The sequence below is a fragment of the Rana temporaria genome, chromosome 11 (genome assembly GCF_905171775.1).
Source record: "Rana temporaria chromosome 11, aRanTem1.1, whole genome shotgun sequence".
In the NCBI taxonomy this organism is placed as follows: Eukaryota; Metazoa; Chordata; class Amphibia; order Anura; family Ranidae; genus Rana; species Rana temporaria.
The window spans coordinates 111,734,352-111,761,871 of record NC_053499.1 but is presented as its reverse complement, the minus strand read 5'-3'; the positions used below and the strand labels follow the sequence as shown (position 1 = coordinate 111,761,871).

At 43.5% G+C, this 27,520-nt stretch overlaps 1 protein-coding gene across 3 annotated transcripts in view; it reads left to right on the top strand.

Moving 5' to 3' along the window:
* PC (pyruvate carboxylase) overlaps nucleotides 1–27,520 on the top strand; it is a 671,516-nt gene that overhangs the window by 256,295 nt on the left and 387,701 nt on the right. The gene's annotated exons all lie outside the window — the stretch shown is intronic.

Here is a 27,520-nt window from a genome sequence, read left to right as displayed (position 1 = left end):
AGGAGCTTTAAGCCATTTGTCCCAAATTTTCTCATACTTGGTTGGGCAACCTCTGTAGGTATAGATAAGCTTTTTATATGGTAGTACAGCATTTACCTCTGATATCCAGTGAGATATCGTTGGGGGATCTGTTCTCATCCATACTCTAGCAATTACTTTCCGGGCTGAGAAGAGTGTCTCATGTAAAAATAGCTTGGTATGCTTATTACCTTCCGGATTTGGGAAAATCCCTAGTAGGCAGAGCTTAGAGAAATTTCACCACTTGGGACCAGAAAGCCTGTATTTTGGGACAGGACCACAAAAGAAGAAAAAAATTAGCTGCTGGCCGAGCACACATGGGGCATGCCGAGGAGGAGTCTCTTTTGAATTTTGAAAGCCTGAGAGGTGTAAGATATGACCTATGAACTATAAAGATCTGTGTGAGTCTGTCCGATAGCTTAGGGGACACTAGTTTGCAAGTATCTAGGGCATCACTCCATTCGTCATCTGCGATAGGGCCCAAGTCGTCCTCCCACTGAGCCTTTACAGCGTATGCCCCTACTGTGGCCGAGGGGAGCGATAACATTGAATAGAACTGTGATATGAGCTTCTTGGGATCAGGGTATTTCACAGTCGCCGTCAGTGGGCACACATCAAGGGATAGGTCACCTAAAGGGAACTGGGCATTATAGGCATGACGTAGTTGTATGTATCTGAAGTGTAGTGCATTGGGCAACGCAAACTCCAGCTGTAGAGCTGGTAGGGACTTCAGCCTGCCGTCAGTGACCACATGAGAGAGATGGAAAATACCCCTAGAGCTCCACCACTCAGCGTCGGAGATTCTAGCCAGCTCGGGGAGGGCCGGAACTATGCCTTTTTTAAATGATTGGTTTGTGAGGTGAGTGATTGTGGGTGCCAAAATATTGGCACATTCTTTTACCACATTTGTGGGAATGATGTCATTGGGGGATAATTTTTTTTAGTAGTATCGATGGAGATTGGCGCTAATATAATTTTTTTGGATCGAAGAACATTTGTATTTTCTTTTTGATTAGTGGGGGTGAGGTTGGTGATTTGATTTTGCTGAATAGTTTCCCAATTTTTTTCAATTTTATTGATGAAAAAATGTGATAATTAGTTGCAGAACTCTTGTTTCATTTTTTGGAGCTATTAGGCAGGCTGGGTTCATGGTTTGAGAGACTATGTTGAAGAGCTCTCGGGGGCGATTTCGGGCTTTTGCGAGAGCATTTGAAAAATGCTATTTTTTTTGCTTTGAAAATATCCTTGTGGTATCTCTTAGTGATTAATTTATATTTTTCATGGTTTTCTTTAGTGGCGTTTCTTCTCCAGACGCCTTCCGCTCTCCTGCGTTCTTGAGAGTGTCATTGAACCAGCTGGAGTTGTTTTTACGGATAAGGGCTCTGCGTTTTGGGGCGATTATATCTGCGGTTTGCAGCAAAGCCTTGTTAATGGCGTTAAGGCCAAATTGCTTTATAAGTGTGAGGGGCTTAAAGGAGGATGCTTACAAAAAACACTGAGCCTACTCCCTGCATACAAAGCGTACATATGCACAATCCGTTTATCCACAAACTCTTCAGTTACAAATGTTTTTCTACATACAGCTTACCTTTAGGAATAAATTATGTACACAGAATGCAGTGGCCTGCAGTATGTCATATACAGAATGGTCTGGTCATGGTCTGGAGTATGAAATGTGCAACACTGTCTAAAGTGCTCAGTGGTGTGTAACACAGAGAGTGGAAAGGCTAAGGAGTGTGCAATGCAGAGAGTGCAGCAAAGGAGTAGTAGTGGGTAGTATTTTGGAAGCACACAGAAGAATGAATAGGTACCTGAGCCCCTGTTCACACTGCTGCGAATTATCATGTGACTTGCAGCAAAGTCACATGGCACAGTGAAATGGTTAAATTTATAGTTTTGTCGTAGTTGTGTTAGTATTGATAATCCCGTTGTCTCAGATTTTAAAAAATTAGTCTTCAGATGAGAAAGTTCTCAGTCAACTTCAAACTGATGAAGTGGATTTGGTAAGGGGAATGATACGAATGGCTCAACATTGGGCACAAAGAGAAGAGGAGTTGAGGCAGCCCTAGGGATTGGATAACATCCCAATAACTGTAACCAATGCTGTTGGTATGGAATATGTTTCGGAGTCATTGTAATATACATTTCCCTAGGCAGTATAGTACTGTGCAAAATTCAAATCACTATTTGGTGTGACCACCCTTTGCCTTAAAAACAGTATCAATTCTTCTAGTTTTTTTCTAGGTACACTTGCACCCAGTTTCTTAAGGAACTCGGCAGGTAGGTTGTTCCAAACATCTTGGAGAACTAACCACAGATATTCTGTGGATGTAGTCTGCCTCAGATTCTTCTGTGTCTTCGTGTAATCCAAGACAGACTTGATGTTGAGACCAGGGCTCTGTGGGGGGCGTTTTTCCTGACTGGGCATCATATGACGTCCAGCAGGATAACATGCCGACGCGCACCCGTGGGGGCGCACAGCGCTGCGATCTTTGACTTGTCAGTCTGACACGGTGCATCTCCGCTCACGGTAGGAAGCCTTTGAGAACGGCTTCTTACCACATGATCAGCTGTGACCAATTACAGCTGATCACCGTGTGAACCAGGAAGTGCCGGTAAATGGCATTCCTCGGTTCACGCTGACAGGGAGAGCCGATCGGCGGCTCTCCCTGTCAGAGGGGGGTCTGTGCTGATATTCAGCACATTGATTATCAGCACAGTCCCATCAGATGTGCCCATCAGCTGCTAAAAAGTGCCCATAAGCTGCCAGTCTGTGCCCTATAAAAAAAGTCTGACAGTGTCCACCACAGTGCCAATCGGTGCCCAGCAGTAAAACCTGTCGATAACCCATCATCAGTGCTGCCCAGCAGTGCCGCCTGTCAGTGCCCATCACAGCCGCCTATCAGTGCCCATCACAGCTGCCTGTCAGTGCCTATTAGTGCCCATCAGTGCTGCAAATCAGTGCTGCCTATCAGTGCCCATCAATTCTACATATCAGTACATCCTCCTCAGTGCCAACTCATCAGTACCCATCAGTGAGGGAGAAAACATTTTATAACCGAAACAAAGAAAAACATATTTTTTCTCAAATTTTGTTCTTTTTTTAGTTTGTTTAGCAAAAAATAAAAACCACAGTGGTGATCAAATACCACCAAAAGAAAGCTCTATTTGTGGGAACAAAATTATAAAAATGTTGTTTGGGTACAGTGTAGAATGGCCGCCCCAATTGTCATTCAAAGTGTGACAGAGCTGAAAGCTGAAAATTGTCTTGGGCAGGAAGGGGGCGAAAGTGCCTGGTATTGAATTGGTTAAATGCCTCCCGCCCACCCTATAGACAAATGATGGCAGAGCGGGGTGGCTCTTGTTCTGGGATAACGTTGTATAATGGCGCCCAGTTTAGCCGCACCCGTGGCTGACACGGTAAGACCCTGATCTCGGCAAGGAGCCGCGGTTCTTTACCCATGTGACCGGCTGTGTCCAATTAAATGTAAACACAAAGATGCCATTTATCTGCTGTCCTCGCCTCACACTGACAGAGTGAGGTGAGGAGAGCCATTCAGCGGCATCTCCTCAGAGGAGACTTGTATAGGCAGTCAGGGCACTGATGATCCGTGCCCTGATCACAATGCAGCCCCAAAAGTGCTCATCAATTATGCCACTCTGTGCCCATCAGAGAGGCCAATCAGTGCTGCCTTTCAGTACCTACCCATCCGTGCCACTTATCAGTGCTCATAAGTGCTGCATATCAGTACCCATAAGTGCTGCGTATTAGTGCAGCCTATCAGTGCCTAACCATGCAGCCTCATCAGCTCACATCAATGAAGGACAAAAATTACCTATTTACAAAAAATGTTGTATCAAAAAATAAAAAAACAGCGATAATTTAAATACCACCCAAAGAAAGCACTATTTATGGAAAGAAAATTAGAAAAAATTTATTTGGGTACAGCAATGACTGCGCAATTGTCATTCAAAGTGTGCTGAAAATTTGCCTGGGCAGGAAGAGGGTGAAAGTGCCCGGTATTGAGGTAGTTAATGACATTGGCTGTATGTTTGGGGTCATTGCCCAATCACACGTCTCCCTGATAGTATAGCATGAGGAACAAGTATCTGCCTTTATTTCTCGTTATTGAGAAATCTATATATTCTTTGTGTGTGTATAACTATCTCTTTGATAACTGATTGCAATATTTTAATTATGTGTAAGTGTGAAAATACCCTAAGCATTTGTATAAAACCTATTTTACTTTTTGTAGTGATGCAGTGACCTGTATATGTAAATATGTCTGTGTGATCTATTATACCTAGTAAGAAAGCCACAAATGTCAGAAAGTTAATGAAGAGTTGCAAATTGCAGGCAGCATGTGGCTGTTAATCTGGACCCAGTCACTTAGAGAGATTTCTATCACTTAACACAAGAAATTTCTTTGCAGTGCTGTAATTGATTGATTGGCAATTTACGATTAGCAACTTTTCAGTCACAGCATGGTCAGTAGGGTGACTAGCTGTTAATGGCACAGACTAAAAAACAAAACGTGATACAGGAAAAGTACATGTGCAGTACTAAAGTGATATCTGGTAATATATGACTATCATCTGTATTTAAACAAGAAACTAGTTATAAAATGACTTGAACAGCTACATCCTTTAAGTATATTTTTTCTGATAATAAGATAAATATATCAGTGTAATGTAAATTTGCGGAGTTTTCGATATTAACTTGGATTCTATGCCATTAAATTAACTAGTTTTACAGTGATGAGCATTTCTCTTGTTCATCATATTTTTGACATCTAGGATACCCTAAAGCTGCTTCTACCCCCTTTCTTCATCCTCCAGCTTCCCAAAAGAAGCTCCTTGATCACTTGGCCTCTTTCTGTGCAATACAGCTCTGACTCTGGAAATACATTGCTTTATTTTTTTGCAAGGCCAAGTAACACAAATAGCCAGATTCAAGTAGGTCGCCACATCTTTAAGGCGGCGTAGCGTATCGTATTTACGCTACGCTGCCTTAAGTCAGAGAGGCAAGTACTGTATTCACAAAGCACTTGCCTCCTAACTTACGGCGGCGTATCGTAAACGGGGCCAGCGTAAGCGCGCCTAATTCAAATGAGGATGGGGGCGTGTTTTATGTAAATTACTCGTGACCCAACGTGATTGACGTTTTTTACGAACGGCGCATGCGCCGTCCGTGTACATATCCCAGTGTGCATTGCTCCAAAGTATGCCGCAAGGACGGATTGGTTTCGAAGTGAACGTAAATTACGTCCAGCCCCATTTACGGACGAGTTACGCAAACGACGTAAAATTTTCAAATTTCGATGCAGGAACGATGGCCCTACTTAACATTGGCTAGGCCAACTGTTGGAACGCCTTACGTAAACAGCGTATCTTTACTGCGACGGACGCACGTACGTTCGTGAATCGGCGTATCTAGGCATTTAAATATTCTACGCCAAACTCAACGGAAGCGCCACCTAGCGGCCAGCTGAAAAATTGCACCCTAAGATACGACGGCGCAGGCTGTCGTATCTTAGCTAGGTTTAAGTGTATCTCAGTTTTAGCATACACTTAAACTTACGACGGCGCAGATTCCGAGTTACGTCGGCGTATCTACTGATACGCCGGCGTAACTCTCTCTGAATCTGGCTATAAGACTTTATTTATGAAGTTTTTGATAAACTATGCTAATGTGTTCTGCAGAAGTGCATATGGCGCAACAGTTGGGAGGTGTAGAGGTATACAACCCCAATTCCACGATCCAAGCATTGCAGAGGGAGGGGGGGCAGACATCCCCGACCGACAGGCAGGAAAATAAAACATCAGCTAAGCGCCCCTCAGTGCTTTCCATAGCCCACTGCGATCCAGCTTTGCAGAGGGAGGGGGGCCCGAGATCCCTGCTGACAAGCAGGGGAAGAAAACATCTGAGTGCCCCTATGCGCTTCCATAGCCCGCCGCGAACCAGCATTGCAGAGAGAAGGGGGCGGAGATCCCCCCGCTGACAAGCAGGAGAAGGAGATCAGCTGAGTGCTCCTCTGCACTTTCATAGCCTGCGGCGATCCGAGCATTGCAGAGGGAGGGCGAGATCCCCTGCTGACAGGAAGGGGAAGAGGAGGAGATAAGCTGAACGCCGAGTATCACTGTATACCGAAGGTATATTTGACTACAGATTAGATTACAGAAACACACACGCTAGGGCTTATTTTCGGGGTAGGGCTTATATTGCAGCCCTCCTTGAAAATTGGGGTAGGTCTTATTTTCGGGGTAGGTCTTACTTTCGGGGAAACACGGTATATCGGGCAAGAATGGAAAAACTTTCTTCTTACAAAACTCCAGCAACTGGTCTCCTCGGTTCCCCGATGTTTACACAGACGAGGGGATGCTACACCATGGTGAAAATGGTCCTGTTCCAACCTCTTTGAGACATGTTGCTGTCATCAATTTCAATATTACAATTTTTTTTTTTTTTTTAAACGGTACATGTTTCTATTGTGAATAAAAAATGGTTTTATGAGATTTGCAAATCATTGGATTCTGTTTTTATGTAGATTTACACAGCGTCCAAACTCTTTTGGTATTGGAGTTGTATAATGTCAGCCTGACAATTAGCCAGCATCCATTCTTCCAGTTAAGACCAGCTCACTGTCCTATTAAAAGCGCTTCTGAATAGCGTGGAACATACTGGAGCACATTTTCAAAACAACAACATAATTTGGGTGAACACTCATTAAAGTGGAACTTGAACAGTGAATATTTCTTGTGTTTTGTGAAACATCTAGAAGTATTAAAGTGACTGCAAAGTCTTGTTTATTTATTTTTTTCTATAAAAATAACAAACATGTTATACTTACCTGCTCTGTTTCTCCTGGATCCTCCTCTTCTTGGGTCCCTCTTTCATGCTTCTGGCCCCTGTCCCCACAGCAAGCAGCTTGCTATGGGGGCACCTGAGCTTAGTCACAGCTCCGTGGCTCCTTTGACATTGCGCCCCATATTGACCCCGCCCTCGCTCTCTCATTGGCTAACTGACTTTGACAGCAGCGGGAGCCAATGACCACGCTGCTATGAGTCAGCCTATCAGAGTCTCGTGGACATCGCTGGACAGGAATTTGGCTCAAGTATTAGGGGGGGCTGAGGGGGACTGCTGCACACAGAAGGCCTTTTATCTTGAAGTATGTCTTCAGTATGAATCAAATTACCAGTCACACTGACATTGGGAAGCAAAACTCTGTCTTTACCAGGTGTTAACCAAGTCCTTTATCAATACAGCGCTGTGCCCAATTGTAAGTCTTCGCTCCCCCTCTTTCAGGTCTCACAGGCATCCTGATGGCAGTGGGAGCCATTGTCTCCTGCTGTTAATCAAATCCTGTGAGGAGCAAGTGGGGAGCTGGGCTGAAGTCATGCTGTGAGTGTCTATGGATGCACACAGTCTGCCTAAAGCCTTATATACATGGTCAGACTTTAAACACATTTTTCAGTGGATATTTATTTGAAGGGCGATGGCCAGGAACTTGGTATGCATACACACGGCAGGACTTTTTCAACAAACTTTCCCAAAATCACGTGTTTTTTTAGCTCTTTTCTGCTCTTAACCCACCACCGTTTGGTCAACTTCTGCTATTGTTGGTTAATTTTAACATTGGTTCTGAGCATGCGTGCTTGTACTTTGGACTTCTGTACACACGATAGGACTTTGCACCGTAGGACTTTTGTTGCCGAATACCATTGCACAGAGCTAGTAAGAATAAACCTGTTAAAGAAACATTTTACTTTTTTTTTTCAAGTTTTATTTCCTTGTCCAGGGCAGTCCTGTAGCTCTTCAAAAACCACACTGCTTAAAAGGTTATACTGTAAGGCTACATGCCCACGGAAGTTTAAAAAAAAACGTGCTGTAATGCTAGTACAGACAGCAGGACAAAAGCGGCGATTTTAACAAGATTTTTTCAGCATTTTGCCTTAAATTCAATGCACGTTTCGCCGCGCAAGCTTTCAGCCATGTTTTTCTTTCTATAGGGAACCATTGATTTGAATAGAGAAGTAGAATCAAGATGATCCGACTTGCGCAGCGACTCGTGTATGGAGAATCTTGAAGGGGAACCCTGCAAAAATAAAAATAAATTGTGTGAGGTTCCCCCCAGGATGATACCAGACCCTCCAGTCTGGTATGGATCTTGAGGGGAATCCCCCACACCAAAAAAAAACGGCATGGGGGTTCCTTCAGGATTCATACCAGACCCTTATCCGAGCACGTAGCCTGGCAGGTCAGGAAAGGGGGTGAGCGACAACATGGGGGGGTTGGTGCTTTGGGGCAGGGGTGCACTGTACCTCCCACCCCAAAGCACCTTGTCCCATATTGATGAGGACAAGGGCCTCTTCCCGTCAACCCTGGCCATTGGTTGTCAGGGTCTGCGGGCGGGGGGCTTATCGGAATCTGGGAGCCCCCTTTAATAAGGGGGCCCCCAGGTCCTGGCCCCCCTCACCCTATGTGAATGAGTATGGGGTACATTGTACCCCTACCCATTCACCTGGGGGAAAAAAGTGTCAATAAAAAAAAATACACTAGACAGGTTTTTAAAGTAAATTATTAGGCAGCTCCGGGCGTCTTCTTCCGACTTCTCCGCGCTCTCCGCTTCTTCTCTCGCTCTCCGGTGCTTTCTGCCTTCTGCCGGGCTCTGCTATCCTCTTCCAGCTCTTTTACTAGCGGCGGCCCGGTCTTCCGCGTCTTCTTCCCTCTTCTCTTCTGATGTTGACCCGACGATCTCTCCCGCTGTAATGCCGTGTGCACGGTCAGCAACAATTTATATAGGCATGGGGCGTGGTCACCGGGTGATGTCACGCAGTGACCCCACCTCTTATGACATCACAGTCCCATCATGATCCAGGCAGTGACGTCATAAGAGCCGGGGTCAACGGGTGACATCAAGGGCCTGGTATCATCCTGTGGGGAGCATCACACAATTTTTTTCTTAAATTTTCTTGATCCGACTTCTGGTGCGACCTCTATTCAAATCAATGGGCTCCCATAGGTAAACATTGATTTTGAATAAAGAAAGAAACGCCGGACGAGGCTTAACACAGCGTTAAGCCTTGTTAAATCGCATTTAACACCCTTTGCCGGCGTCTGACGTATTTACAGCTCTAACGCTGGAGCTTCAGAACGCACTGGTCCTGGGTTTTTTTTTGCAGCTTAAAAACGGCTCAGCCATTTACAGCTCAAAAACGTCATGGTGGGCATAAGACCATAGGCTTACATGGAGAGCCATTTTTAAGCTGAAAAAAAAAATCATAAAAGTGGCTGTAAAAACATCCATGGGCCTAACAGCCAATGGATGTCCTTTCTCCTGCTACCTAAAAAAAATGTCTTTCGAATCATTACTGATTGATTTTTCTTCACTAGACTCCTATAAATGTAGACTTATTCATACTTTCCACATCTGTTTTGTTTAACCTTGTTTTTCATTACTGCACTGTTATATAGTTGATTATTTAACGGTTTTAAGTCCCTCTAGAAAGCAGGTCTCATTTTGTATTCTTACTAATCTGATTCAGAGTCTAAAAGTGTTATTATTATCCATTTTGTATACTGCATCTACTTCTCATGGGTCTTTTGCCATGTGTTAAATTATTAACCCTCTCTGACAATAGTATTGCTCTCCACTATTTTCAGCAGCACAAGAATGATGTTTATTATAGCCAGGTGCAAAGTAGACTAGCTAGCAATTGAGTAGCAGCTCTTCTCTGAACAAATGCAATGTATTGTATATTTCTGCTGACACTGACATTTATGAATCATCAGACACCTAGGGGCCTGTGTGTAAACAAATAGAAAAACAACTAACCATTTCCATCAACTTTCTGTTAATTTGCACTTAACATTATTTATTTTAACATCTGTTTTAATCATAAAAAGGGGAAAATCCATGGTAAAATGCTGCTAAATTTAAGTTACTGCCAAGACATGACAACTTTTAGGAGTAAAATTTAATTCAGAGCAAAATGTTGAAATGCAAAAGTTCAAATGGCCTTCCAGTGCAGCTCAATGAATATCAATATGCAGGTACATTTTAAAAAGTTAGAATATCATCAAAATGTTAATTTATTTCTGTAATTCAATTAAAAAAGTGAAATGTCTATATTCTATACATGGACGTAGCATAAGGGGTTGCAGGGGTCACAATCGCTACCCTGCCCCTAGCTCTAGGGGGCCCCAGCAGCCTCCCTGTCATATATCATCTTCCACAAAGTCCAACTCCGATCTGCCCTAGGGCCCCACAGTCACGCCCCAGTACTGAGCTTCTACTTTGCCTTCTACAGTCCAAACCCCTCCAATCTCATTTGCTGGTGAGAAGCTTTGAGACATTTCCTGAATGGAGAGGAGCATGAGGTGAGAACAGCCCAGGATGGGGAAGTGTCTGTGTTGTGTGCTGACAACATGGAATCGTAACTGTGCTTAGTGAGGCAAGAGAAGAAGAGTGCCGTCCAATAGCCATGATGGGACCAATATCACTGGTGAGGTAAGACGCTGCTCAGTGTCTTAGTCAACAGCTGGGATTCTCTGTACCCACTACATGGGAATGTCCACTTATCCCCTGACAACTGGGGAAAAGATACACACCTTCGGGAGGTGACCTTCCCCCAACACTGAAACCTTCAGAAATTGCTAAAACAAATCCCTTAACACCTCCTCAGGGGGCCCCATAAGGGCGGCAGGCTCCAGATTTTGTATCACATGGCTTTGCCCTCCCAGATGTAAGTTGCACCCTTCCAAAGACCCCTGACCACCCCCTCTGCCCTGGATAATATGCCTGGCTGCTGAGCGCCTTTCCCATTACAGCACTCTATACTGTTCCTCCTCTACATGGCTGACATCACATTCCTTTACAACACAGCCAGTTAGCCATGATCTGCACAGGGTGTATCTGCCTAATGCAACAGCATTGCTGTCCTGACCAGAAAATTTCACAGGTTAGAAGGGCAACATAAATGCCAGAAACACCTAGTGAAGACTGACAGACGGTGTGTAAAGGAATGTGATGTCAGCCCTGTGTAGTGTGGGAGCTGTATACAGTGCTGGGATGGTAAGGAAAAGAGCTCTGCCAAGTGACCTGCCAGGTGTGATACCTGTCCTCTGATTCTCCAGTGGAAATCCCTGTCCTCTGATTCTCCAACAACAATCCATGTCTTCTGATTCTCCAGCGGTAATCCCTGTCCTCTGGTTCTCCAGCGATAATCCCTGTCGTCTGATGTAAAGAGGAACTCTGGGAACTCAAAACTCTTAATCCACTTTGAGTATCTTGGTGTAAGGTGAATGTATCTGCATGCACGGTGGAAGTGGTGGGTGGTAATGGGGGGATGGGGGGGGGGGCAGGTCAACTTTTGAATCGGGGCCCACAAGCTTCAAGCTACACCTCTGATTATATAGATTCATTACACACAGAGTGAGTACCCAAGCATTTATTTATTTAAATTTTGAAGGTTATGGCTTACAGATAGTGAAAACCCCAAATTCAGTGTATCAGAAAATTTGAATATTACATAAGACAAATAAAGGATTTTTTAATACAGAAATGTTGGCTTACTAAAAAAAAAAAAAAAAAAAAGAGTATGCCCATGTACAGTATGGTATGCAGTCAGTACTTGGTCAGGGCTCCTTTTGCATGAATTACTGCATCAATGCGGCGTGGCATATTTTTGACAGTGTGGGCAGGTGCCACGTTCTGCTGAAGAATGAAATTTGCATCTTCATAAAGCTGGTCGGCAGAAAGAAGCAGGAACTGCTCTTGAATTTTCTGGTAGAGGACTGCGCTGACTGGACTTGAAAAAACACAGTGGACCATCACAAGCAGATGACATGGCCCTCCAAATCATCCCTGACTGTAGAAACTTCACACTGGCCCTCATGCAACTTGGATTCTGGGCCTCTTTACTCTTCCTCCAGACTCTGGGACCTTGATTTCCAAACAAAATGCAAAATTTACTTTCATCCAAAAAGAGGCCTTTGGGCCACTGAGCAACAGTCCAGTAATTTTTTCTCCGTAGCCCAGGTAAGATGCTTCTGACGTTGTCTCTGGTTTAGGAGTGGCGTGACACAAGGATTGCGACAGTTGTAGCCCATGTCCTCGATACATCTGTGTGTGGGGGACTCTTGAAGCACTGACACCACCCGTAGTCCACTCCCTTATGAATCTCTCACAAACTTTTTAATGACCTATGCTTTATAATCCACTCAAGGCTCCGGTTTTCCATGTTGATTGTGCACCTTTTTTCTACCACACTTTTTCCTTCCACTCAACTTTCCATTAATATGCTTGGATACAAACCGCTTCTTTAGCAATGATCTTTTTTGACTGAGAGACCATTTAAAGGCTCAGAAAACCTTTACTGGTGTTTTGAGTTAATTGGTTGATTAGAGTGAGGCACCACAAGGCTACAATATTTAACCTTTTCACAATATTCTAATTTCCTGACATACTGAATATTGGGGTTTCACTAGCTGTTAGCCATAATCATCAATATTCAAAGAAAGACATGCTTAAAAATATCACTCTGCGTGTAATGAATCCAAATAATAAAGGTGTTTCACTTTTTTAATTGAATTACTGAAATAAATTAACTTTCTGATTGTAGCCAATTGTTTTGAGATGCACCTGTATATTTGCACTGCTAACTATTCCCTCATGTTAACAACACTCAATATTAATATTACTATAACTGATTGTATAAGACTCTACTTTACTAGCAACACAGTACTATTTTCCTAGTACCCCTCACCGCTAACATTTTGCCATAGCATTTGGCACAGCATCACTACCTTGAGTTCAGCACTTCCTTGCCCAAACATCCGTGCCTGGGCTTTCATGGAAGTGCCCACCAGCCCTTGCTTGTGTCTTATTACACACCAAAAGAGGATGCAATTACTGTAGAAGCTAAGCACAACTCCAGTAAATTCACTGATGTAAGGGATTTTATCATTGCAGAGACCTCTGTGTCATCCTTCTTCCCACTTGGCAATGTCTGCTGTACAAGGGAAAGCAGGGCACATTACCAAGGTTTTTGTCAAGGAATATATTTATAAGAGCTGTCATGTATGTGCATGTGTGTGTAGGAGGCATTGAAGAAAGTGGCCACAATAACTCGGAGGATTCTGATTTGAGCTTTGTGTTTGCAGCGAAGGTGGCTATAAACAGACACAAGCCTGTTTACACTTGCCTGTCTATAAGGATACATAGACCTTCTGATCAGATACACCTAAAAAAACTGACAGGTGGCCCTGAGCAGAATGGCTGTGTAAAAGGGGCATAAGGAGATTCCTACTCTCTATTTGTCCTGTTTACTATCAGCAACGAAAGTAAAAGACATTCTCAAATGTTTGGTTCTCCCTAGAACAGTAATAGAGGGAAGTTCTTTCAATGGGGACACTAGTGCTGATGTTTGTGGTAACCGCACAGGATTTACTCACTTTGTAGAGAAATTCACTCTCACTTCCGATTTTGCCTATGGGACAGGAAGAGAGAAGACATTTCCCTAATGGGACACAAATGGCAAAAACAAAAACCTGATGGGCGGTTATAAATCTCCCTTAAGGCCCATACACACGATTGGACTTTTTGACAACAAACCACCGATGGACCAGTTTTTGCAGAAAATCCAACCATCAGACAAACTTTTTGCTTTTTCATCAGACAAATGTTCACTGTGAGAACAGACAAACTTTCCGGCAACAAATGTCCTACGTCGGCTAATCCGATCATGTGTACTTAAGTCCAAAGTACAAACACGCATGCTCAGAACCAATGCTAAAGATCAGACAACAATAGCAGAAGTTGCCCAAAGGGTGGCGGTTGAGAGCAGAAAAACCACATAGTACGTCTATTACGTCACTACGTTCGTGTTTGTTGACTGAAAAAGTCCTACCGTGTATATGCATACCAAGTTCACGGCCAACGCCCTTTCGGAGAAAAATCCACGGAAAAGTCAGTTGGAAGTCCGATCATGTATATGAGGCTTTACCCTATCCAAAATAAAAAAATAAAAAGTTTTGCCTATTGTATGTCGGCGCTGGAGAGAAAGTTTGGCGGGCGTGGCGGGCTGTCTTCTCCGCCTGTGGGGTGTGTCGCGCTGAGGCCCGGGCTGAGGTACCGGTAATAAAACTGGGGGGGAGTTTGGAGGACACAAAGGAGGAGCACAGGAGTCAGCAGCCACCTCAAGCGGCGGTGTTTGGGGAGCAGAGTAGGCCTCAGGCGGCGGTGTTGTTGGGGGAGCTGTGCCTGGTGGAGGTGAGCGGAGAGTGGCAGTGCTGTAAAGTTTTTTTTTTTTTTTTGTAAACTGACAAGTTTTATTGAGTTTGCAAATTTTCCAACAGCAAAAAAACAACAAAATATACAGAAAAAAATATAAAAAGAAGATAAAAAGAAAAGGCACTCTTTGTAATAAGTGGTAGGCAACAGGTGAACTATCCACATACAATGTAGAATACAATGGGAAACAGGGCTGATGTATAGGAAACAAATATGCAATAAGCGAAGAATGTATCAATGAGGTTAGCATCAAGGCTGCAATATTATCACTATGTTTGACTCAGAACTGGAACATGCCAGTAACGGTTACAACAAAAAAACAAAAAGGAAAGAAAGAAAGAGGGAAAGAAGAATAAAGAAAAGCTAGAAAGGGCCAAGAAGACAAGAGAAGGTAGGGAGAAGAGCAGAAGAGGTTAGGGGGAAGAAGAGAGGGCAGCCACCTAACCGAGGGCCTCCTCACTGCCCGGGGGCGGCAATCATGCGTCAGCCGGCATTAGGGGCTTCCAGCTTGTCCCATAGTTCCCATATTTGGTTGTGCTTATCAAGGGAATTATTCAGGGAGGCTGTCATATATTCCATCCCCTTAACATCCCTAATCCTGGAGTGCAACTCAAACAGAGAAGGAGGTTCCCTCCTCTTCCATTTCAGGACTACCAGGCATCTCCTGGCCGTTAGTACCTGGGCTAGGAGTTTTTTCGAGAATTTAGAAAAAGAAGCCGGAGGAAGACCTAAGAGGAACAATTTAGGGTCGAATGGCACCCAAGTGCCGAAGATGGAATGGAGAAGAGAGCGCACCGTCTGCCAGTAAGGGACAATCAAGGGGCAAGCCCAATAGGTATGATACAGCATCCCCACCTCACAACAGCGCCAGCAGCGGCGATCAGCTGATGGGTATATGGAATGGAGCAGGTCGGGAGTTTGGTACCAATGAAGTCAAATTTTGTATTGGTTTTCTTGGTAAAGTGTACAAACAGAACTCCTAGGAGCCTGTGACCATATTATTTGCCATGTCTTCAAGGGTATATCCTCACCCAGGGCCTGCTCCCACTTGTGCATATAAGCATGCCGAGGTCCATTCGGTGACATCTGTAACCAGGATTTGGTAGGTGCGCGATATCATACCTCTAGGGGACGAACCTTCTAAGCAGATTTTCTCAAACTCGGTTAGGGGAAAAATTGTAAATGTGGCGCCAGGGACTGCGCAAAATGGCAAATTTGAAGGTAGCTAAAGTAAGTGTGTCTAGGTAAATCAAAGGGGTCTTTCAGATCATGAAAGGACCTCAGGATTCTGGTTCTAGTATCCACCAATTGACCATACCGAAACAAGGCCCTACTCAACCAAAAGTGGGATATCTGCGAGGACAGGCTGTCCGGGACATTGGGAGTAAATAAGAAGGAGGTGACCAAATGGGCGGCGGAGGTGAGCGGGTACGTCGATTTGGCCCGTCGCCATAACGTCCGTAAGAGCGCCATCGGCCCTAATAGTTGGGATATACCGAGAGGCACATCTATACTCCATAGCATGGAGTTGGGATGGGTGGGAGCCAACCACAGCTTCTCAATTTGTGTCCATCTATTGTATGCGTGAAGAGTACACCAAGAAGCCACCAGGCGCAACTGAGCTGCCAGGTAGTACTTGGCTATGTTGGGAAAGGCAAGACCGCCTTGGCTGCGTACAATATTGGCGTACAATATTGATCTAGCAATCCTGTGTCTCTTGTAATTCCAAAAAAACCTGAGCAAGTCACCCTGGAGGGATCTGAAATGGGATAGGGATAGGAAGGGTCTCAAAAAGATAAAGGAGTTTAGGTAGGATTGCCATCTTAATGGTCGCCAGACGACCAAAGAGGGATAACTTTAAGGTTTTCCATTTGGCCAGAGAGGTCTGAATAGACTTTATATAGGGGAGGGAAGTTAGCCTTGTATAGGGTTTCAAAGAGGGCGAAAGATGGACACCTAGGTATTTTAGGGTGGAAGTCTTCCATGTGTAGTTAAAGGATTGGGAGAGGGAAGACAAAGTCTGAGGGGTCATGTTAAGGTTCTGTCTTAGAGTTATTGATCTTATAACCCGAAAGAGTACTGTAGCGATCTAATTCTACATGTAAATTCGGAAGTGAGACAAGGGGCTGAGTGAGTGTAAGCAGGACATCATCCGCGAATAGGGAAATCTTAAAGTCCCTAGTACGGACCGGGATGCCATGAAAGTTCGGATTCTGCCTAATATGGGCTGCTAGGGGCTCGATACATAGGGCATAGAGGAGAGGGGATAATGGGCAGCCCTGACGTGTCCTGTTGGAGATAGTGCTGTAAAGTTTTATTGAAGAGAGGAGTGTCAGGTGTTCTTGCTGGAGGAGGGAACCATCACCTCAGTGAGCCCCACCAGGCTGCGCAAGACCCAGGCCTCCTTTTTTTTTTTTTTTTTTTGCACACGCCAGTGTGCGCACGCTTAGCGGCATGGTGCCCCCTAACGGCCAGCACTGGAACTACAGTGCTCGCAACTACTTCAACTCCCTGCAAAATAAGGTCATCACAGGGCAGGTGCAGGATCTGCTCCCACAAGGACTGGTGCTATTAGAAGCGAGTAGGCCCTGTTGTGTGGACTGGCCAAAACAATTCCAGTGTTATCTTCCCATCCCTTTCTTGGCTGCAGCAGCGTAACCTGCCACACCCCAATACCAGCTACAAACGGTGCCAGCGGGGAGCTCCCTGGCAAGCAGAAAGCATGGACTACTGCTACCTGCGCCTTGAAATCGGCATGACGGAACAGGTGGTAGTCACCCTTGTGTCTGAGCCGCACAGATCATTGTTTTTTTTTTTTTTTTTTTTTTTTTTTTTTTAAGGCTAACTTTTTATTGTTGTATTTTGCATACTGAATTTGTTTATTCACATACAGATTGTTTCTGGAAAAAATATAGCATACTGTTTAATTATGATTTTAAAAAAAATACTAATAATATGTTGAACTATACTTGTAGTTTTGTCGATCCCAGTGGCCAATAAGTTGGCTGGCTTTCTATGATCACCTTTTGCCTATAATATGGAGCCTTTTCCATTTGATTATTTTGTGGGCCTAAAGCTGCAGCATCCCAAAGTCCATATCTTGTTCTGTAAATCAGTGTAGAGTGATGTGTGCTATAGTGCCACCTGATGAGGAGGTAAATAAATCTAGGGTTTTAGCAATGACCATGCTGGGCCCCATCAATAGCAATGAATTTGTTTTCTAGGCAGCTAGCAATATGCTGTTTTATTCATCTCTCTTCTCTTTTGCTCTCTCTGGGATTTCTCTTTAGTTGCCTAGAAACTGAAGTCATTTACTTCTCTTCAAATGAGAAAAACCTTTTGGATTTTGGCTTTCTACCACTTGGGGTTTCTGAATACAGAGTATGATGTTCGAATTTCACAATGCCAATCACATTAACCCCTTAAATTCCATTAGAAAATGTTGCCAGTTAATTGGTTTTCATTTTAAAGAGGATGCCTGTAAATACTTTTAACTATACAAAGTCACAAATGATCTGATGCCTACAAAATAGACCTGCAGGACAGAAATTACATATTGAGTAGTTGTTTCACAGAGGAAAATAAATACGGTACTTAGACTTTATAATTACGATCACATTTGCAGGACATGCATAAAAGCAAAATTGTTAAAACAGATATACAATTACAGAAAGGTTACCCAAGTACCCTTCTTTCATGGGATGTGGGGGAAGACATATGGACCATAATCCCAAATCAGCAACTGAACCCTAGAGCTTTCAACAGTAATTGAAATTTAGAGTTCATATATTATACTGTTTGAGTTCAAGTAAAGTAACCAGCCTCTTCATTCAGATGTAAGGGTCTGTTGGTTGAATGCTAATCTAATTTGCGTAGGTAAAAGTATTATTTTCCGACATTTTTTTTCGACGGAGTGCTATGGGTTACTTTAGAACATCTTAATTTTGCAGCCTAATGCAATGCTAATATTTAATTTATGGGCATTCATTTACCTACATTTAAGATCAAACATGGATATTAAAACCTTAATGTTGCTAGCACAGCCCACAGTAATCTGTTTGTAATGAATCCCCTCTGCATTGGATAGATGGAAATTCGTCACATTACCAATGGACCAGCTGCTATATACAACATAGCTTTATTATACTCTGAATATATATATATATATATATATAGATAATGAGTGGTGCTGCTTACAAATACAGATAACACTTGGGAGATCAGCCATTTGAACAATGGCTGAATAGCGTTGTTGGTAGAGACAGAAAATTGGTTCACATAGGATGAAAGGCAGGATCACCAGGTAAATGTCATGTTTTAACAAAGGCAATGATCAATGAACATAGTATCAATATAAGTATTTCAATGCATAGATCGCAGCTAGGGTTTGGAAAATAGCTTCTAGCTAAAAGATTTTGTCCCTAAAACTATATTTTGCTTCCACCTCTGGGGATTGGGGATCAGCTTTTAATGGTTGAGAAACTCCTGTCTTGTGAGTCAATTGTTCCAGGTCCTCCAGCACAGCAGTATAGATGGTTTTAAACTTCATGCAGTTCTCAACAATGAAGGGGTAATCCCAATGCCTTTGTGATAGTGGTGATTCACTTGGTTGTAGCATCTCTACACCCAAAAGATGCAAAAAAAATCATCATTACCTATGCATTGTGGTAAAGGATAAAAACATTCTGTGACCTCTAGACCTTCCTATCAAAGGTGACCTCAATAGGAGTGTTGCCTTGCTATCCCTGTGTCTGGTGCCAGGTGATCAGAAAATTTCTCTTCATTGCCTAGATGTGATCCTAGCTGCCTGTGTCTATCTCTTGGCCAGGTTTCTGTTTAGGAAGACTAATGCCCTGTACACACGATCGGTTCATCCGATGAAAACGGACTGATGGATTTTTTCATCAGATATCCGATGAAGCTGACTTTCATCAGTCTTGCCTACACACCATCAGTTAAAAAAACGATTGTGTCAGAACGCGGTGACGTAAAACACGACGACGTGCTGAGAAAAATTAAGTTCAATGCTTCCAAGCATGCGTCGACTTGATTCTGAGCATGCGTGGATTTTTAACCGATGGACGTGCCCAAAGACGATCGTTTTTTTCTATCGGTTTTTTAACCATCAGATCATTTTAAAACAAGTTCCTAGTTTTTTAACCGATGGATAAAAAACCGATGGGGCTCACACATGATCGGTTCGTCTGATGAAAACGGTCCATCTGGGTACTCACTGTTGCTATCACTGTATATTTTGTGTGTTTTGTTGCATTTGGTGCTAGTGTATATTGTGCGTACTGTTCATTGACTGTGTCTGTTAGTCTCCTCTTTTTCAAGCAATGTCAGAAAATAAAACACCTGTTTGAAAAATGTTTAGATGGTTATGCAGTTCTCTAATTCTCACTTGTTTAGCTGCAAAGGGAATGTCATCTCTGTATTTTCAGCTGCTAAGTCTATTGGTGAATGAAAGGACATAGAAAACAATAAGTGCAGCGCTAAAGTTGATATTGAGTGGAAAAATGTTGCCAAAATCACATATCATTGGAAGTGAGAACAACAGAGGACTGTGAGGAATGTGAATGGGAATTCACTCAGCATGGGGGCAATGCTTGTAATGAGTCCATGTGTGTATAACAGGTGAATGGAAACACCGACCAGGTGCAATGAACAATGAAAAGTTCAATGAACAAATGGAAACAGTTCATAGGTATGCTTCCCAGTGGAAGGATAAAACACTTCAAACGTAATGCTGGTTCAGATAAAGAAAGTAGCAGTCATGGCTTGTCTGTAACAATCTTCAGAAAATCATAAAGAGGGTGGATACTCTTACCAGCTACGGTGGACTTGCATGTTAGTACTAACATCAAGTCGGATACAGCATGGTGGTCACAGCGGACCCTGGGCTCTGTACGGATGGATCTGTGGGATGGTCTCTCCAACTGGAACGATGGAACCGATCTTGTCAGATACCTCTCTCAGGAACAGAAACCCAAATGGACAGGGCTGATGACTCATGGATCAACACAGCATGTGTGGAAAGGAAAAAAAAATAAAAATGCTCCAATGGTGCAGGTCAAAAAAAACCGTGAAGGCTTTATTTGTAAAAAAATTGAACAATAAAATCACGTGAATAGTTATAAAAGGCAGTATGGGGTACTAAGCATGTTACCCAAACATGCTTAGTACCCCATACTGCCTTTTATAACTATTCACGTGATTTTATTGTTCAATTTTTTTACAAATAAAGCCTTCACGTTTTTTTTTTGACCTGCACCATTGGAGCATTTTTTTTTTTTTCCTTTCCACACATGCTGTGTTGATCCATGAGTCATCAGCCCTGTCCATTTGGGTTTCTGTTCCTGAGAGAGGTATCTGACAAGATCGGTTCCATCGTTCCAGTTGGAGAGACCATCCCACAGATCCATCCGTACAGAGCCCAGGGTCCGCTGTGACCACCATGCTGTATCCGACTTGATGTTAGTACTAACATGCAAGTCCACCGTAGCTGGTAAGAGTATCCACCCTCTTTATGATTTTCTGAAGATTGTTACAGACAAGCCATGACTGCTACTTTCTTTATCTGAACCAGCATTACGTTTGAAGTGTTTTATCCTTCCACTGGGAAGCATACCTATGAACTGTTTCCATTTGTTCATTGAACTTTTCATTGTTCATTGCACCTGGTCGGTGTTTCCATTCACCTGTTATACACACATGGACTCATTACAAGCATTGCCCCCATGCTGAGTGAATTCCCATTCACATTCCTCACAGTCCTCTGTTGTTCTCACTTCCAATGATATGTGATTTTGGCAACATTTTTCCACTCAATATCAACTTTAGCGCTGCACTTATTGTTTTCTGTTTATACTTGACTTTGTTTGTTTGTGTGCTGGCTGCTACATGGTCTAAATTTCTCTAACTAGCGCAATTTTTTTCCCCACATTTTTTTAATGAAAGGACATAGGTTTGTTCTGTTGGTAGCTGAGGGCTGGAGGAGGAGTTCCCATCTTAGCTACTTTATTTTATTAATCAAGTGTTCTCCTGTTTCTACCCATTTGTTGATTTCAGTCCTTTTCATAAGGGAGAACAAATCAGCTTTTACTGGCCAATGATTCCAATAAGCATCTGCTTTTCTTTTTTTCTTACTTAACCCAATAACTCATTTTCCTTTTTCATTTTCAATTTGTTTGTCCTTTAATACTGCTATTTTGTCAAAATCCAAATATTTTGCTCTGGTAATAGCATGCTTTATAAAATCGTGCTTCTTTATTCTGTAGGCATGACTAGAATATTTGTGTCTTCTGCATGAGACAAAGACAGATTCACTTACTCATTTATCATGTTCTTTATTTCACCTTCTAGCTTTTAACTAGAATTCACTGACAGATTTTTCTACCTCGTACTTATGCTACTGTACTAAAAGGGACTTTCAGATTAATTTCTGTATAAAGAGACCCTGACGGGCAACTTAAGGGGAACTAAAACCTTTACAGTCAAGGAAGCTGCCATTTTAACCTTCATTTGGTCCGCAATTGCAAATATGATCAGAAATATTACCAGACATTTGATAGCTTGACAGTTCAGTTGAGAGCACAAGCAACTGTGACAGTTATCATTCACTGCATGCCTTGACTGTAACTGTTTAACCGGCTCCCGACCGGCGCACGACGATGTACGTCGACAGAATGGCATGGCTGCGCAAATGGGCCCTTTAATTTGCGAGCCGTATCGTCATGCACACTGCCACCGGAGCACTCGCGACCCTGCCATGAGCTCCATGTCCTCGAGACCCGTGGACCCGATCACTGCCGGTGTCCCTCGATCGGGTCACAGAGCTGAAGAACAGGGAGATGTTAGTGTAAACACAACATCTCCCCGTTCTGCCTAGGTGACACAGTCACTTATCGGTTTCCCTGTCATCGGGAACATAAATCAGTGATGTGTCATGACAAGCCAAGCCCACTATCAGTTACAAGGACTCCCTAGAGCAGGGCTCAAAATTTCAAGTCCTGAGCTACTAGCCAGGCCTCAAGAGTTACTCGCCACCAGTTGCCCCACCTAATTCATACACTGCCCTGTGCTTAATTGCACCTGTAAACACGCCCTCGTAGATTATCTCATGGAATGACACTGTTAAATGTTTTATGCAGAATCAAGTTACAAAATTAAATATTATCAACAACAACTTTAACAAAATGGGACAGGGCACTGGGGGCAGACCAGAGGTACAGGGCACTGGGGGCAGACCAGAGGTACAGGGGGCAGACCAGAGGTACAGGGCACTGGGGGCAGACCAGAGGGACAGGGCACTGGGGGCAGACCAGAGGGTCAGGGCACTGGGGGCAGATCAGAGGGACAGGGCACTAGAACTGGGTCTCTTCCCCATTCTCTTGCTGTCTCCTCTGCAACTCCCATCCATCCTCTCTCTCTCTCTCTCTCTCTCTCTCTCTCCCATTCATCTCATCATCAGGAGCCTGTGTGTGCGGCTCCACGCTTGCATGTCCCCACTTCCCCCTTTTATTCAGGCTGGCAGAGAGGAGAGGAGCTGCAGCACAGCGGGAGGGAGTACAATCCAGCGCTGAGATCCACACAACTGCACAGCCATTGACACCATAGCACAGCGCACACTGACAGCGCACAGCACACATTGAGACCAGTCTGTTCACAGTGCTCAGGCTGAACTGCTGGACACTTATATAGAGCACAAGGAGAAGAAAACTGCACAAACTGGAAGGCTGCCGCTGTCGTGTCAGGGCAACTTTCAGTGAGCGCTGCACCGGAGTGGTAATTTTCGCAATCCTCCACCTCACTCATTACTTTCTGCTCTCCAGCTACATTGGTCGGGGGAGGGGGGGCAGGCTCAGAGAGGTCATACTGTTAGGTCCCATGGCTTAATAAGAATTGTAAGGAGAGCACCTGTGTACTGCTCTGCCTGTGCGTGGCTCACCAGACTACTTTTCCCGAGCATGCACCTTTCCTCTTCGGCCGCCAATTTCATCGGGACTCTAAGTGTAGGCACAGATTGGAGGGAGATTGGTCATGTAGCCCTGTCATCATTCGCCGCCAGCTTAAATCCACTCGCCAAATGCTAGTAGGCGAGTGGAAATTTTGAGGGCTGCCCTAGAGCACACTTAACCCCTTCAGCACCCCCTACAGTTTAACCCCCTCATTGCCAGTGTCATTTTTACCGTAATCAGTGCATTTTTATAGCCCTGATCGCTGTAAAAATGACAATGGTCCCAAAAGTGTCCGATGTGTCCACCATAATGTTGCAGTCACGATAAAAATCGCTGATCGCCGCCATTACTAGTGAAAATAAATATTAATACAAATGCCATAAAACTATCCCTTTATTTTATAGACGCTATAACTTTTGCGCAAACCAATCAATAAACGCTTATTGTGATTTTTTATATTTATTATAGCACAAAGTAAAAAATATTGCATTTTTTTCAAAGTTGTCGCTCCATTTTTGTTTATAGCGCACAAAATAAAAACTGCAGAGGTGATCAAATACCACCAATAGAAAGGTCTATTTGAGATGTCAGTTTTGTTTGGGAGCCACATCGCACGACCACACAATTGTCAGTTAAAGCGACGCAGTGACGAATTGCAAAAAGTGGCCTGGTCTTTAACCAGACAAATGGTCCAGGGCTTAAGTGGTTAATGTCAAAGACAATTATTTAGAAACTACCGTTTGAGAGGTGTTTAATAAATTATATTTTTTATATAAAATACTGAAAAGTAATCTCTCCTATCCGTTTTGAAAGTGTTCACAACAAACAAAGAATAAATAAATAGTTAACAGATATTCGTAGGGATGTAATCGCGAGATTCCATCATTATGAAGTAATGGAGCAAGTTTCACAGGGCATCGTTTTTAATGGAACCAAGCTACTTATTTTTACAGATCTATCACCAGAGACACTAGTTAAAAACATCACTTATAGGTGGGGATTCCAGAGGACTCAAAGGCATTCTGCAGTAAACTGGGATTGCCATGTATTAACCTGAAGAACCGTGAAAATAAAGCTTTGAAATGGGGGAAGTTAACAGATCGACTGTAGAATAAAGTCTAGAGCTTAGAAATGGATTAAAATAGGAAATAAGGATGTAGTAAAGTTTTGGTTAGGTGGGATGAAATGGGAATCGGGCCAGAAAAGGAATCACTCGGGAGCACTACCGAGATGCTATGCCTGGCTGGCCCCTCGGAAACAACCCCAAAACTTATGGGGATGAGGACTGGAGGGACATAAAATTTTATTACTTTCAATATATGGGTGGTAGGGAAGGGGAGGGGGGGTTTTAAGGGGGTATTTGTTGTTAAGAGGTTATATGGTTTTTGTGTGTGTTAGTAGAATGGTGTATTTCTGGAATTTGGGAAGAAGTTTTTCTTTTTGAAATATGGTCCATTTTAAAATAATTACCTATAATGTGAAAGGTCTAAATAGCCCTAGCAAGAGACCTCAAATATCTCGGGAATTGAAAGGATTTTTCGCTAATATAGTTTTTCTACAAGAAAAATCTAAAATGGTCATCTAAAATTTAGCCTAGGCTCTAAAAAAAAAATCCAGTATGGTTTCATGATTACTCCCTTAAAAAGAGATCTATAGCAATAGGGTTTACTAGGAATACACCATTCATACTGAAATCATTAGAGAAAGCATCAGACCCGGAAGGACAATATTTATTTACTAAAGTTTCCTTATTTAACAACGATTACACACTGGTTAATGTATACTGCCCTAATGCTCGTCCCGCTCTCTTTCTGAAGAGGGTAATAAATAAATTGGAAGGTTTTAGGGAGGGAAAATTGATTATGGCAGGAGATTTTAATTTTGTCTTTGATCCTACCCTTGATACTCAACCTCCTTTTATGGTTGGAGGGAACACACCCTAATGTAATTAAACAAAAGTTGTATCAACAGCAGCTAGTAGAGGCTTGGAGAATCTTACACCCCAGGGGTAGAAATTGTACTTATTACACTCCTAGTACATTCTTCATATTTAAGAATCAATTATATATATATTTTTTTAGACCATCCACTTTTAGAAGGGTTGTCAAAGGCAGAAATAAAATCACTGAAAAAGAGAAACACACATAGGAGAGATATTAGCGCTGCAAACCCCGGTATATATAATAGGACATTTTCCCCAGTGGGGCTTTGGACAGCAATATAAACGTGATCGAATAATTATTTGTTAAATAGTAGTATAAAACATATTTATTTGGGAGTTGTCAAATGTCACAATTAATTACAATAAATAAAACAAAATCCTAAATAGCTTCCTTTACCTTAGTGCAGTCCTCCTTCACTTACCTCATCCTTCAATTTTGCTTTTAAATGTCCTTATTTCTTCTGAGAAATCCTCACTTCCTGTTCTTCTGTCTGTAACTACACACAGTAATGCAAGGCTTTCTTTATCGTACATCACGGGACACAGAGCGGCATTCATTACTATATGGGTTATATGGAGTACCTTCAGGTGTAGACACTGGCAATCTCAAACAGGAAATGCCCCTCCCTATATAACCCCCTCCCATAGGAGGAGTACCTCAGTTTTTCCGCCAGTGTCTTAGGTGTTAGTCATGGTTTAGCTTGCCTCCACATCCTTGGGATTAGGTGAGCTAACCGGTTCTGTCCAAAAAAGCCTCAGCGCTAAAGTGGTCAGTAACCGGACCCCAAACCCTTGGGGTATAGCCCATAATGCTTTTCTTTTTAGAGAGCTGGACCCTGGGCCCAGAACTTAGAAACCTTTGGGTGCCTAATGTTTCTGTTGCCAGAGTGCTATATGGGCCCAGGACAGTGGATCCTTCATAGGAACCCAGGGCCTGAAGGTCTAGACATCCCCACCGAGATGGGGGAAGATTGGGCCTCTTGCTTGGCAAAGTCCTGCGGCATGGAGCAGGTAAGTGAGGGGAAAACTTGCGGAACTTGGTTCTTAGCAGGTTTTTTCTGGGGGGTCACAGGGGACATGCCTAAAGTTATGCACTGCATCTGGCAAACTAGTCACATATCATAAAGATAGGATGGCTCTATATGTATTATTCCCCATAAGATGTGACCTCCCTTGTAGTGTTGGAAAAGCATTGAGTGGGGCCTGTGTTATATAAAAATATATGTGTGTGTCAGAGAGCTGTGCTTACCTGCAAGCCTCCAGGCGATGCTCCATTCAGTCTTCCTCCTCACGGCCTGCAAAGCAGGCAAAACGCTGACCTCCTCATGGCTGCAGTTTGCTGGAGCAGAGAGGTCCCTTCCTCCCAACCCCACCCCCCCCCTGTCGGGAGGGGCATTTCCTGTTTGAGATTGCTGGGGGGGAAGGGCGGGTCAGTGGCTTAAGGAAGGGGCGGCCCTTCCTTGTTTGTTCCATATAGCTCATTTAATACTTTGGAACTGAGGAGGAAAGACCAGAACGGCAAGCACGGGGCGCCGAGGACACACAGTGGCCAGAAAGAATATTGCAGTCTTCAGAAAGACTGTTTTCAAGCCTAGGAATAGGCTGTTTCTTTTCCATCTCATAGTTTTTCTTGCAATACTACTCAGGGGGACAGAATGTTTTTTCTTTCCTAGATTTGAAAAAAAAAAAAAAAAAAGAGAAGTGTCATCTAGGGGAGAGGAAGCATTTTTTATCCCCCAAACAGGTGTTTGGGCATTTAACTATTTATAAGTCCCAGGTACCAATAAGTAGCAGGTGTACCTCGGTATTGTACCATGGCATCAAAAAACAAGGGTACAAGAGGTGGGGATTCCCCCAGAGAGTCTGAGGTCTCGGACAATGCTATGCCGCTGCTTTCCCCACAGGGAGCCTTGGGGCCATCGGGATCTGGGGCTGGAGCTGACGCGGGTCAGTCCAACCCTAAGATGGTCACGGAGGAGGTATTACTCACCTCTTTAAAAGAGATGCAGAAAAGCATGGGTAAAATGATAGCCGCAGCTATGCGGGGCAGTAAGCGGAATAGATCTCCGTCGCCCGAGCGCGGACCCTCAGAAGAGGAGGTCCTTTCCTCAGGGGAATTGGACGACCTCTTGGACAAGGACCAAGTAGGTTCAGGGATCGAAGATCCGGATACAGAGGAGTCTGGGGCAGTCTCCCTGAGGGAGAGCTGGTGGATTCAAGGATTGTCGGACTTGGTCCATAGGGCATTCAACTTGCCAGTACCAGATCTCCAGGTATCGACGGTTTCAGCTTTGGGTTCACTGAGG